Below are 9575 nucleotides of genomic sequence, written 5' to 3'. Positions count from 1 at the left end.
CCCCCCCCCCTTCTCACCCCCCTGAAACATGTTCTTTTTAGAATAAATCAAGTGAAACGCCAGAAAATGTTGATGATCAGTTATTTTTATTATGTTTTATAAATTAACTTATTTATTTTCTTCGATGTGAAAAGTATAAAAACGTCACACAACGTGTTTCGAGCTCCGGGGACGCCACAATTTTCTTTTAAAAAGCCGATATTTGCGGTCTTATTGTTTTGTTTTAATTTCAAATTTACATTTTTTGGGATTCAAAGTTTATAAAAACTAGACTGTAAGCAACTCGTTGTGGAAAACATACAAACTTGAAGCTTGTGTGAATATATATAAATATAACCTTTGAAAGTTAATGTCTTTATGAATTTCTATATATTTGAAATCTTGAAGCAATTTTGAAGAGTTTAATATACAATTCATTGCAGTAAATTCTTGCAAATAATTTTAAAAATTTCTTGAATGTGAAGCATCATCGATTATGGTGAGTGATGGTGAGAAAGTCATCGACCACTATAACGTACGTGTCTAAGCAACTCTTTGTTTACACTGTTTTTACAAAAAAATTCTTCACCTTTTCTGCATCAAAGTTGTACTGTTATAGTTGTAACATATTAATTATTCAATTTCCCACAGGGTTTTTTCACAAAAAGAACGTTTTTTTATTAATAAATGAGTGTTCACCTACTGGACCTTTAAATTGCCCGTGTTCCAGTGAACGAACGCTGTGTTCATTTATTGGAGCAAAACTGTCACCCCGCAGGTCCAGAGAATGAACAGCAGGTTACGGAGACCTGGCTGTTGTTTCTTTACATATAAATAAGTTTGTTTTAATTAATGTGACTATAAATATCGAAGCTATAAATATAAACTATAAATAGTTATAGTTTAAATGTATATTTTTTTTGTTAGAACTTAAAAAAAGTACACACGAACTAAATTAAAGGTAAGGCAACTTTGAGGTTAGAAATGTCATGTTTTTTTTGCATTTAGAAAACGTGTTTTAGCTATAAAAAACATTAATTCGTGCTAGGTACTACTGCGTACTAGACAATATATATTTATAAATGTTACAGAATTTCCATTTTTACAACACTGTGATTTATAATTGTATTTGCTAATTTAACCTAAAGCAACATAGTAAGGTGCTGTATTACAAATGTTATGTGTACTAAAAATCGCAGTTTTCTATTGCAGTCACTAGATAAGAGTTATCTATTTTTAAACGAAAATTTGTATTTTTTGTAAGGTTAAAAGAACTGATAGAAATTTTTGAAAAATAAATATTGCAATAAAAAATTAGGAAAAGTTAACCTAGTTCTGTGTTCAACTTTTGTATTCCCTCGTTTCTTTATATCTAAATGTCTTGTGGTTTTTATTGAAATAATATATTTAATCAATTTCGCAACGCTTTATAATATTTTACATTATTTAATTGCTCATTTTGTAATGTACCCATGTAATTTTATACTTAAATCCTAATTCTAATTTGTAGTGATTATAGTGTTCATTCACTGGTGCTCTACTGTTCATTCATTGGCTCACAGTGTTCATTCATTGGTGTTTTCGTTGATTTTGCACTATTTAATTATTTTTTATAAAGCTTTTTGGTAAAAACAAAATTTGTTTATCGGATTATGAAATTTGAACTCTTAAGAATCTATTTTAAAAAGTTTTATAAGAATAATCAATTATTATAACGTGAAATGGACTAGTTGTAATCAGTGATTTCCTTAAGTGTTCATTCACTGGGTCACTCACCCTAGTCCAATTTTATAAAGTATGTTACAGTTCTGGAGTATGTTGATTATATGATATTCAAATTGATCTTCATTTAATTGAATTTAAATTTAATTGAATTTAAATTACTGCAAGTCATTTATGTATTACAATTCGGTTCAGAAAATGCTATTTGTCCAAGCAAAATTGTTCTGTATATGACAACAAAATAAACAATACTCTTTTCCTAACTTTTCAGATGTACCTTTTTTAAATCTTATAATTAACAAAGGAATGGCTTTATTAAGTATAATTACTGTCTACCAATAGTGTTCAGTAGGTTAGAATAAGAAAAAATTGTTTTTAATGTTTTAAGCAACTTAATGACAAAAAGATATTTTCTCGTGATTCGTAATGATTAGTTGTTTGAAATTCATAGATTGCATATAAAATATAATAGAAATTAATTTCTCGGTGCGATAATTCAAGATAAATAGGGATGTGATAGTTATTTAAATAATATTTATAAACAAATACACAGTCTTCGTATGTCACAATGAGTAGGATCAACTTTTTTGGTAGAATCAACAAAAAAACTCCTTATTGTTATTTTTTCAAATTAACAACAAATATTGATTATTTAACTACTATTTATAAACAAATGTATGTTTTCAACATTATTCCATGAATCGGCCCATTTTTCTTACGGAAACATCTAAAGATATATTGCCAGTGACTTTTAACTATCATTTGTTTCAAATTCATGGAAAATATGAATTATTCAAACATGCTTACTTTGCATGAATACACGAAGAAAATTGCATGTTTAAATAAAGATGTTCAAAGGCTAAGATTGTAGCACCTAACATGCAGATAGCCATGCCAAACATTTCCGTTTACATTTATGCGCATGCGCATCGCGCATTGAAACTTCACGGCTATATATTTTCAATATTGCAATTCCCGGGTGGAAATTTAAGTCGGGGGCTGGCCATCCTACTGCCGGAGATCCCGACTTTAGGTCGGGCTGTGGTCGGAGTTTCTGGTCGAAATCCGGCCAGCATTGTCACGCTGCGCTGGCCAGCGTCCGGCCATGGAGCATGGCTGGGAGCTGACCGGAAAGCCCGACCGTAGCCCGGACAAGATCAATTGCTGCCTTACTAGAGTTAAATGTTTCGGGTTTCAATTGTATGAAGAGCAGTGAATTAGGGAATTAATTTGATTCTTTTTTACTGTAGAATTGGAGCATATTATTATATGAAATATCACACGCCCAGCACACAGAAAACATTAACTATTTTCACGTAGTCGTACAAAAAAGGTATTTCAAAATAAATATTAAATAATTGCGAGTATTTTGACTTTAAATATTAATAGTCCTGTTTAGAGTTAGAGTTTTGTTTATGGTTAATGTACCAAATTTTAAGTTCTCTTTTTCTAATTATTTATTATTATGCGGCGTTATGTAAATATAGAATAAACGAACTTCTAACAGGAATATCAATAAAATACTTTTTAAATAAATAATTTAAATCGAATTTCAAAAAAAGTGTCATCGAATTTTTGTCACAAAATGCATGGTTTGTAAGTTGAACTCATGGAACCTTAAAATTTGTGGTGCCAAAAAGGTATTCACCCAATATATTTCCACGCGTGGAATATCCATGCGGGTATATGCATCCGTTTCTTAATAAAATCAGAAAAAAGTAATGAAGTTATAAACAAAGTTTAACAATTTCATTATTGCCAATCAGCGCCCGGCCAGCTACCGTCTGAGCATTCGATCATAAGATTTGTCCAATCAGAGTCACTTTGAACATTTAGATTGTTGTCCCATAGTTAAATATAAAATATGTTAACCCTGAACATCTAGATGTTACGCTTGAACATCCATTTTTCTCCGTGTAGGCTTATTTTTCGTGGAATAAACTAAAAATGTCTTACCATTAGCTTTTTCTTGCGATATTTGTCCAATTAGCAAAAACTTTTAAATACCTAAACAATGCTTTTAAAAAAATGCAGTTTGACAAATAGCCATTGGCAATACATTGATAGTTGATTTCACTAAGAAAATAAAGCTTATTCTTAGGAAAATGGTTAAAATGAGCATTTATTTATGAAAATTGTTCAAATATATATTTCTTATCAATTTGAACAAAATTACAGCTGAGAGTCACTGCGAATACATCTCTAGTAGGTTCAGAAAAAATGAGCCGATTAGTGGAATAATTTTGAAAATGTAATTTTATTTATAAATATTGTTTCAATAATTAAATATTTGTTGTTCATTTGAAACAATAACAGCAATGATTGACAAATTGAATCTATTCATTGTGCGATACGAAAACGGTATATTTGTTCATAAAGATTGTTTGAATAATTGTGACACATTAATTTTTCTTACATAATCGCAATAGGACTTTAATTTTTCTTATATTTTATACACAATGAAGTAACTTAAAACAACTAATGATTGCGAATCTTGAGGCAATATCTCTTGTTCATTAATTTGTTTGAAACATTAACAACATTTTTTTTAAATTTGAGCTACTAAACAGTATTGCTAGATAGTATTTACACTCACTAAAGCTCTTTCTTAGTTAATTAGAAGATCTGAAAAAAGGTATATCTGGAAATTGAGCAAAAAAATTTGCGCGCCATGCTAGCACATCCTCATAACATGCTGCGCACGCGTCATTTGTATTCGTAAACCCCGGATTTTTGGGTTCAGAGGGTTACAAAACGTGGATTTTTGACAAAAACGGTGGGGGGGGGGGTTGTACACAAATCTAATACCTTCTCTGATGAGAATGTAAAAATATTGTTTACTTTTTTGTTGAATAACAAAAACTTTATTGGTTAAATGTAATTTTGTGCACCGACTCGTTATACCTGAATGTCTTACGGCCATAAAAATATCATTAAAACCCATTAAAAATTAGCTTGTAGATAGACTTTTGTCCACAAAAAGTGCTTTTGGTTACACTGTGTCCCAATCCGCCGCTGAATATAACCAATAATGAAAATAATATTTTAAGGGTCGATTAGTGCTTTTTTAACAACTCTTTTATTGTAAGTGTTCGATATTATTCTGTAACTACTGATATTCATCAAAGTTTGTTTCATTTCTCTAATCGAAGTTAAAGATAGGCCCTAAGCCACTAAACCCAACCCTTACAGGAACTAAATCCTGACCAAAGGTACATACAGGCATTGACTTACGAACAGTTTCGGATAAGTTCCTAACTTCCTATTCTGGTTGAGTCAGCATGAGGTTGGTGATTAGAATTAAAGCTATTGGCCTGGATATCCTCAATAAAGAAAGTATCTAACTATTCCAAGAGCAAATGTAAGGGAAAAAGGTTAAGGGGCGATGCCCGGTGGCGTCGTTCCGTAACTAAAGTTGACTTCCACTTTGGTTCTAGCCACGTGGACAGGCATTTATATAGGTGACTTAACCCCCCCAGTTCGTTTATGAGGCGTGTCATCCACCCACCGCTGTGGAAACTCGTTAACCATCAAGTGCAAACCGTTATACGAACCATTGCACTCAATCACAGGCCTAACTATGAGATGTTTTTCCCCTTGATCGAAGCCATTAATATTTATAAGGGAATATCTAACCTTTCTTTTGAAAAAGTCGACCAAGTTTTATGCGGCTGGATAATCTATACAATTAAAATATTTTATTAAAATAAGTTGAAGAATTTTAATCGAATTTTGAAATCCAGATTTTTAGATGCTGATTCTTCTATTTTCAGGTTTTTGAGTAGTCTGAGGTTAAGGATGTACACTAGGATGGTTAAAAACAGTTTTTTAAAAGAAGAAAACGTGCTTCCTCCCATTGAATTGAAAATCCGAAAAAAGAAATTCCCTATTTTTTTTAAATTTTGATTATAACAGGTGTCGGTTTTGGCTTGAAGTTTTTCATGTAAAATGCGTGGGGAGAAATCACTTTTTTGAGTTTTTGAAATTATTTTTTAAGGTTTGGGAATATATACTAAGTACAATCAATCTGAAAAGTTGCCTATCTTTGATATGATTATATTTAGGTGAATTTTACTTTAAGAAAATAATTTAGAAATCATACAGTTATTATTGCCATGAAGAATGATAGTTTAAAATTTAAATAACAAATAAATAATAATAAATAAATAACTATCCAAATAGAATTGTAGAGAATCCTTCAAAAAATAAAATGAGTCCTTCATAGTTAGGATTAAATAAGAGTTGCAAACTTTCCCTAAAGAGAAAGCAAAAATTGAAACTCTAAATAACTACTGTTAAATAAACAATTTTAACCTGAATTATTTGGCTAAAGTACACTTAGAAGCTTCCGTTAAGATTTCTAGAAATCAATAGTAGATCTATCTTTGTCAATTTTATCAATCATTTTGAAGATTGGTGACTTTTTAGGTTGATTTCACGTAGTGTACATCCTTCAGTTGGAAAGTATCAGAGTTGCAAATTGAAATGTTTTTAATTTTTTAATCCTATATTTGAAATTATATTAGTTTCTGCAGACTTCAAAGTTAAAACGAGATTAAAAGAACAAAAATCTTTAGACATTATAAACTGTGCACAGAATCACAGAAGTAACTAAAACTTAATTTAGGTAGAAAAATTTAATTGTTTTAAGGTGTAACAAGAAGAAGCATATGACACCTGAAATAAGAATTATCTTTAATCATTAAAATAAGCAAACAAAAAGACTGAAATTCAGGTAGTTAAAACCTAAAATTAAGGTAGTAAAGACCTGAAATTAAGACGGTATTTATACTGAAAAGGTAGTGTAAGGCTGAGGTGATCTTGAATTAAAGAGTCTCCTTGCTGAAAGTAAGACGCATATTAGTACTGAAATTATGGATCTCCTCAAGCCTAACCTGAAATCACATAAATTATAAAGGTCATCTTTATAAAAACTTTTTGGATTTTTTATGAATTCGCAAGCAGAATAGTTTATCTGCACCAAGAATTTCGAAGAATCACTTTTTCATTTATGCGAACGTCACTATACAATCATATTTGTTTGATATTTAAGTGACAATTTATGGTTCTTAGATATGAAGTTTGTCGCCACTAGTCTCATAAACTTCCAGTGACTTTTCATTAAATAGTATTATTCACTTTTCTTTGAATATTTAATGAAAGTCTCCGGAGATATATGAGAATGTTCCTAAGTCTTAAAAAACTACTCTATATCCAAGATTCATAGACCGTCACTTAAATTTGAAGTACAGTGAACCCTAGATGTCGGGCCCCACTGATAGAGTTCTTCTGAGAATTGACGCCCCGTCTCAAGTGGGTGTAAAAGGAGCTGCGCGGGGGGAGCGGCAGTCGCTCAAGTGTGAACAAAAAAAAGCGTTTTCTACAAAACAGCCCTATATCTGGGTAATTCCCCACCAAGGCCAGCCCCAAAATCGGCTCAGTATCAGAGTTTCACTGTAATTATTTTTATTTTATAGTTTGGTTCTGACAAAATTATATTTCGAATGGTTTTTACATTAAGCTGTACCTCCCCCCTACCGTATATCGGTATTCCTGAAATAGGGTCCTATAGTACTATAATTGACCGCATTTTGAAGAAAATTGAAAAACATATTTTTTTGCATTGCGCTCCTATCAAATGAAATGTCCCGTATATTTGTAGACGACTAAATTAATTAGAATAATGTAGGTTGTACCCTAGAGTAATGAAAGGTTATATCAATGTTTTATGAGCAAGCTAAGTGTGTTCCTGACCACATAACAGGCTGAAGCTTTTACTACAGGCCATAAAAAGTAGACTCTATTCGTATTATGCTGTTTACTTTATCTGTAAATTTAACTTCTTCCTTTAAGTAAGTGCCGAAATCTATTATTCCTTTGAAAAAATTTTAATCAATTTAAATATTTTGAAGAATGGTAAAAAGTTTTAAGAGATATAAATAAAAGATTTTTATTAATTAGTGATAAAATTAACTAAATTTCTGTCCAACCTCCTTAATATGCTTTCGGTTTTCAGAAACCTTAAATCTGAAATTTCATTATTTTGGTAAGAAAATGATTCCGTATTTTTTTTAGATTAAAAAAATAATTTAGAGTTGGCTATAAAGGGGCTTATGCCGAATATCCAATCGTTCAAAGTTTTTGAATTTTAATTTCTAAAATTTTAATTATGCCACCTTGTGCAATGCAGAGAATAATTGAGATGACGGATGCAACAACTTGACAAGCGCTTGAAACCACGTAGAAGTATTGTTCAGCCGGTAAAATCTATCGATAAACAAAAAATACATTCGTATTCAGCTTCACGCGGCAGACAAATGTTTCTCATGAAACTTTTTCATTCGATAATTATTTCTTAAGATAAACAATTAAAACTTAGAAAATGTTCCGATCAAAAATCGATGTTTTGTAAAACACAACTCGCGATTATTCGGCCGTTTGTTGATAAAAATGCTTGAAATTTGTATAGTGTATTCTCAATATATAAAAGATGGCTATAAATAACGCACTTTGTTTAAAACGCGAATACGTTTGTTTTTATTTAATAGCAAATTGATTCTGAACGAAAACCACGTTTCGCCAACTTCGAAAAGTGGGACAGTCATCGAAAAAATATTAGTTGAAATAACCTGCCGCGAGAAAGTTGTTTCCTCGAATTTGAGAAAGTTTTTCTGAAAATTTAAAGAGAATTGGTCAAAAATGGTAGAAATGGCAGCGAGTTGAAGTCAAAACACGCTGCCGCTGGAGCATTTTGTTGCTCTTTGCCGCTGCTGGCTAGTTGCTTAGGAACAAAGTCCGATAAGCGCAGCACTGCAGAGTGCAGCGGCAGCGTATATTGACTTCAACTCGCTACCATTTCCACAATTTTTTACCGACTTTCTTCAAATTTTCAGAAAAACTTTTTCAAAGTCTAGAGAACAATTTTCTCGCTATAAGTTACTTCAAATAATATTTTTTCATGTGCGTTCCGCTAGCACCTCCACAACGGAATTTCAGTATTTTATTTATACCATAATGTGGGGCTTTTTTGGGCACCGATGCCGATTTTTGGGCTCTTTTAGTTTTCTCAAAAAACCGACTTTTGGGTGGAGGTGCTAGCCGCTAGCACCTCCGGCACAGAAAAATTGAAAAAATCAACAGCGCCAGAATTTTGGGCTCTTCAAAAATGCAAAAATTAATTTTGAAAGAACAACCTCTTTCTTCTAAAAACTACCCTTAAAATTAAATATGCACCTAAACTAAATGTAAGCATATCAGAATTTTGGGCTTTTTTGGGCTCTTCTTGGGCACCAATTACGATTTTTGGGCTCTCTTATTTTTCGCAAAAAACCGGACTTTTAGGTAGAGGTGCTGACCGCTAGCACCTCCAGTACAGAAAAATGGAAAAATTGAAAAAATCAACAGCGCCAGAATTTTGGGCTTTTTTGGGCTCTTCAAAAATGCAAAAATTAAATTTGTGAAAACTACCCTTAAAATTAAATATGCACATAAGATAAATGTAAGCATATCAGAATTTTAGGCTTTTTTGGGCTTCTCCTGGGCACCAATGACGATTTTTGGTTTCTCTTATTTTTCTCCAAATAACGGACTTTTCGGTTTGAGGTGCTATTCGCCCACACTTCCACTAGAGCAAATTAAAAAATCAACAGCGCCAGAATTTCGGCCTTTTTTGGGCTATCAAAATGCGCAAAAAATTATTTTTTAAGAACAACTTCTGCCTTCCCAAAATTACCAAAAAATAACTTACGCACCCGGCCAAACTTTAAGACTATCCGAATTTCATTCCGAAACCCTGAAAAAATATGGAAAAAATAGCTAAAACAAAAGTGTGCATTAAGTGCGAAAAAACCTATACCGCAGGTCTGACCTAACTT

At 31.8% G+C, this 9575-nt stretch overlaps 1 long non-coding RNA gene across 1 annotated transcript in view; it reads right to left on the bottom strand.

The window, feature by feature from the left end:
• Positions 1-5105, bottom strand: part of LOC117177328 — a 50827-nt gene extending 45722 nt beyond the window's left edge. The window contains exon 1 of the long non-coding RNA XR_004467687.1: positions 4936-5105. This is a non-coding gene — a long non-coding RNA (uncharacterized LOC117177328). The remainder of the gene's footprint in view (positions 1-4935) is intronic.
• Between the last annotated feature and the right edge of the window lie 4470 nt (positions 5106-9575).

This window comes from Belonocnema kinseyi, chromosome 7 (genome assembly GCF_010883055.1).
Source record: "Belonocnema kinseyi isolate 2016_QV_RU_SX_M_011 chromosome 7, B_treatae_v1, whole genome shotgun sequence".
Taxonomy (NCBI): Eukaryota; Metazoa; Arthropoda; class Insecta; order Hymenoptera; family Cynipidae; genus Belonocnema; species Belonocnema kinseyi.
The sequence above is the reverse complement of the archived record's forward strand: the minus strand, read 5'-3'. Positions and strand labels throughout refer to the sequence as shown.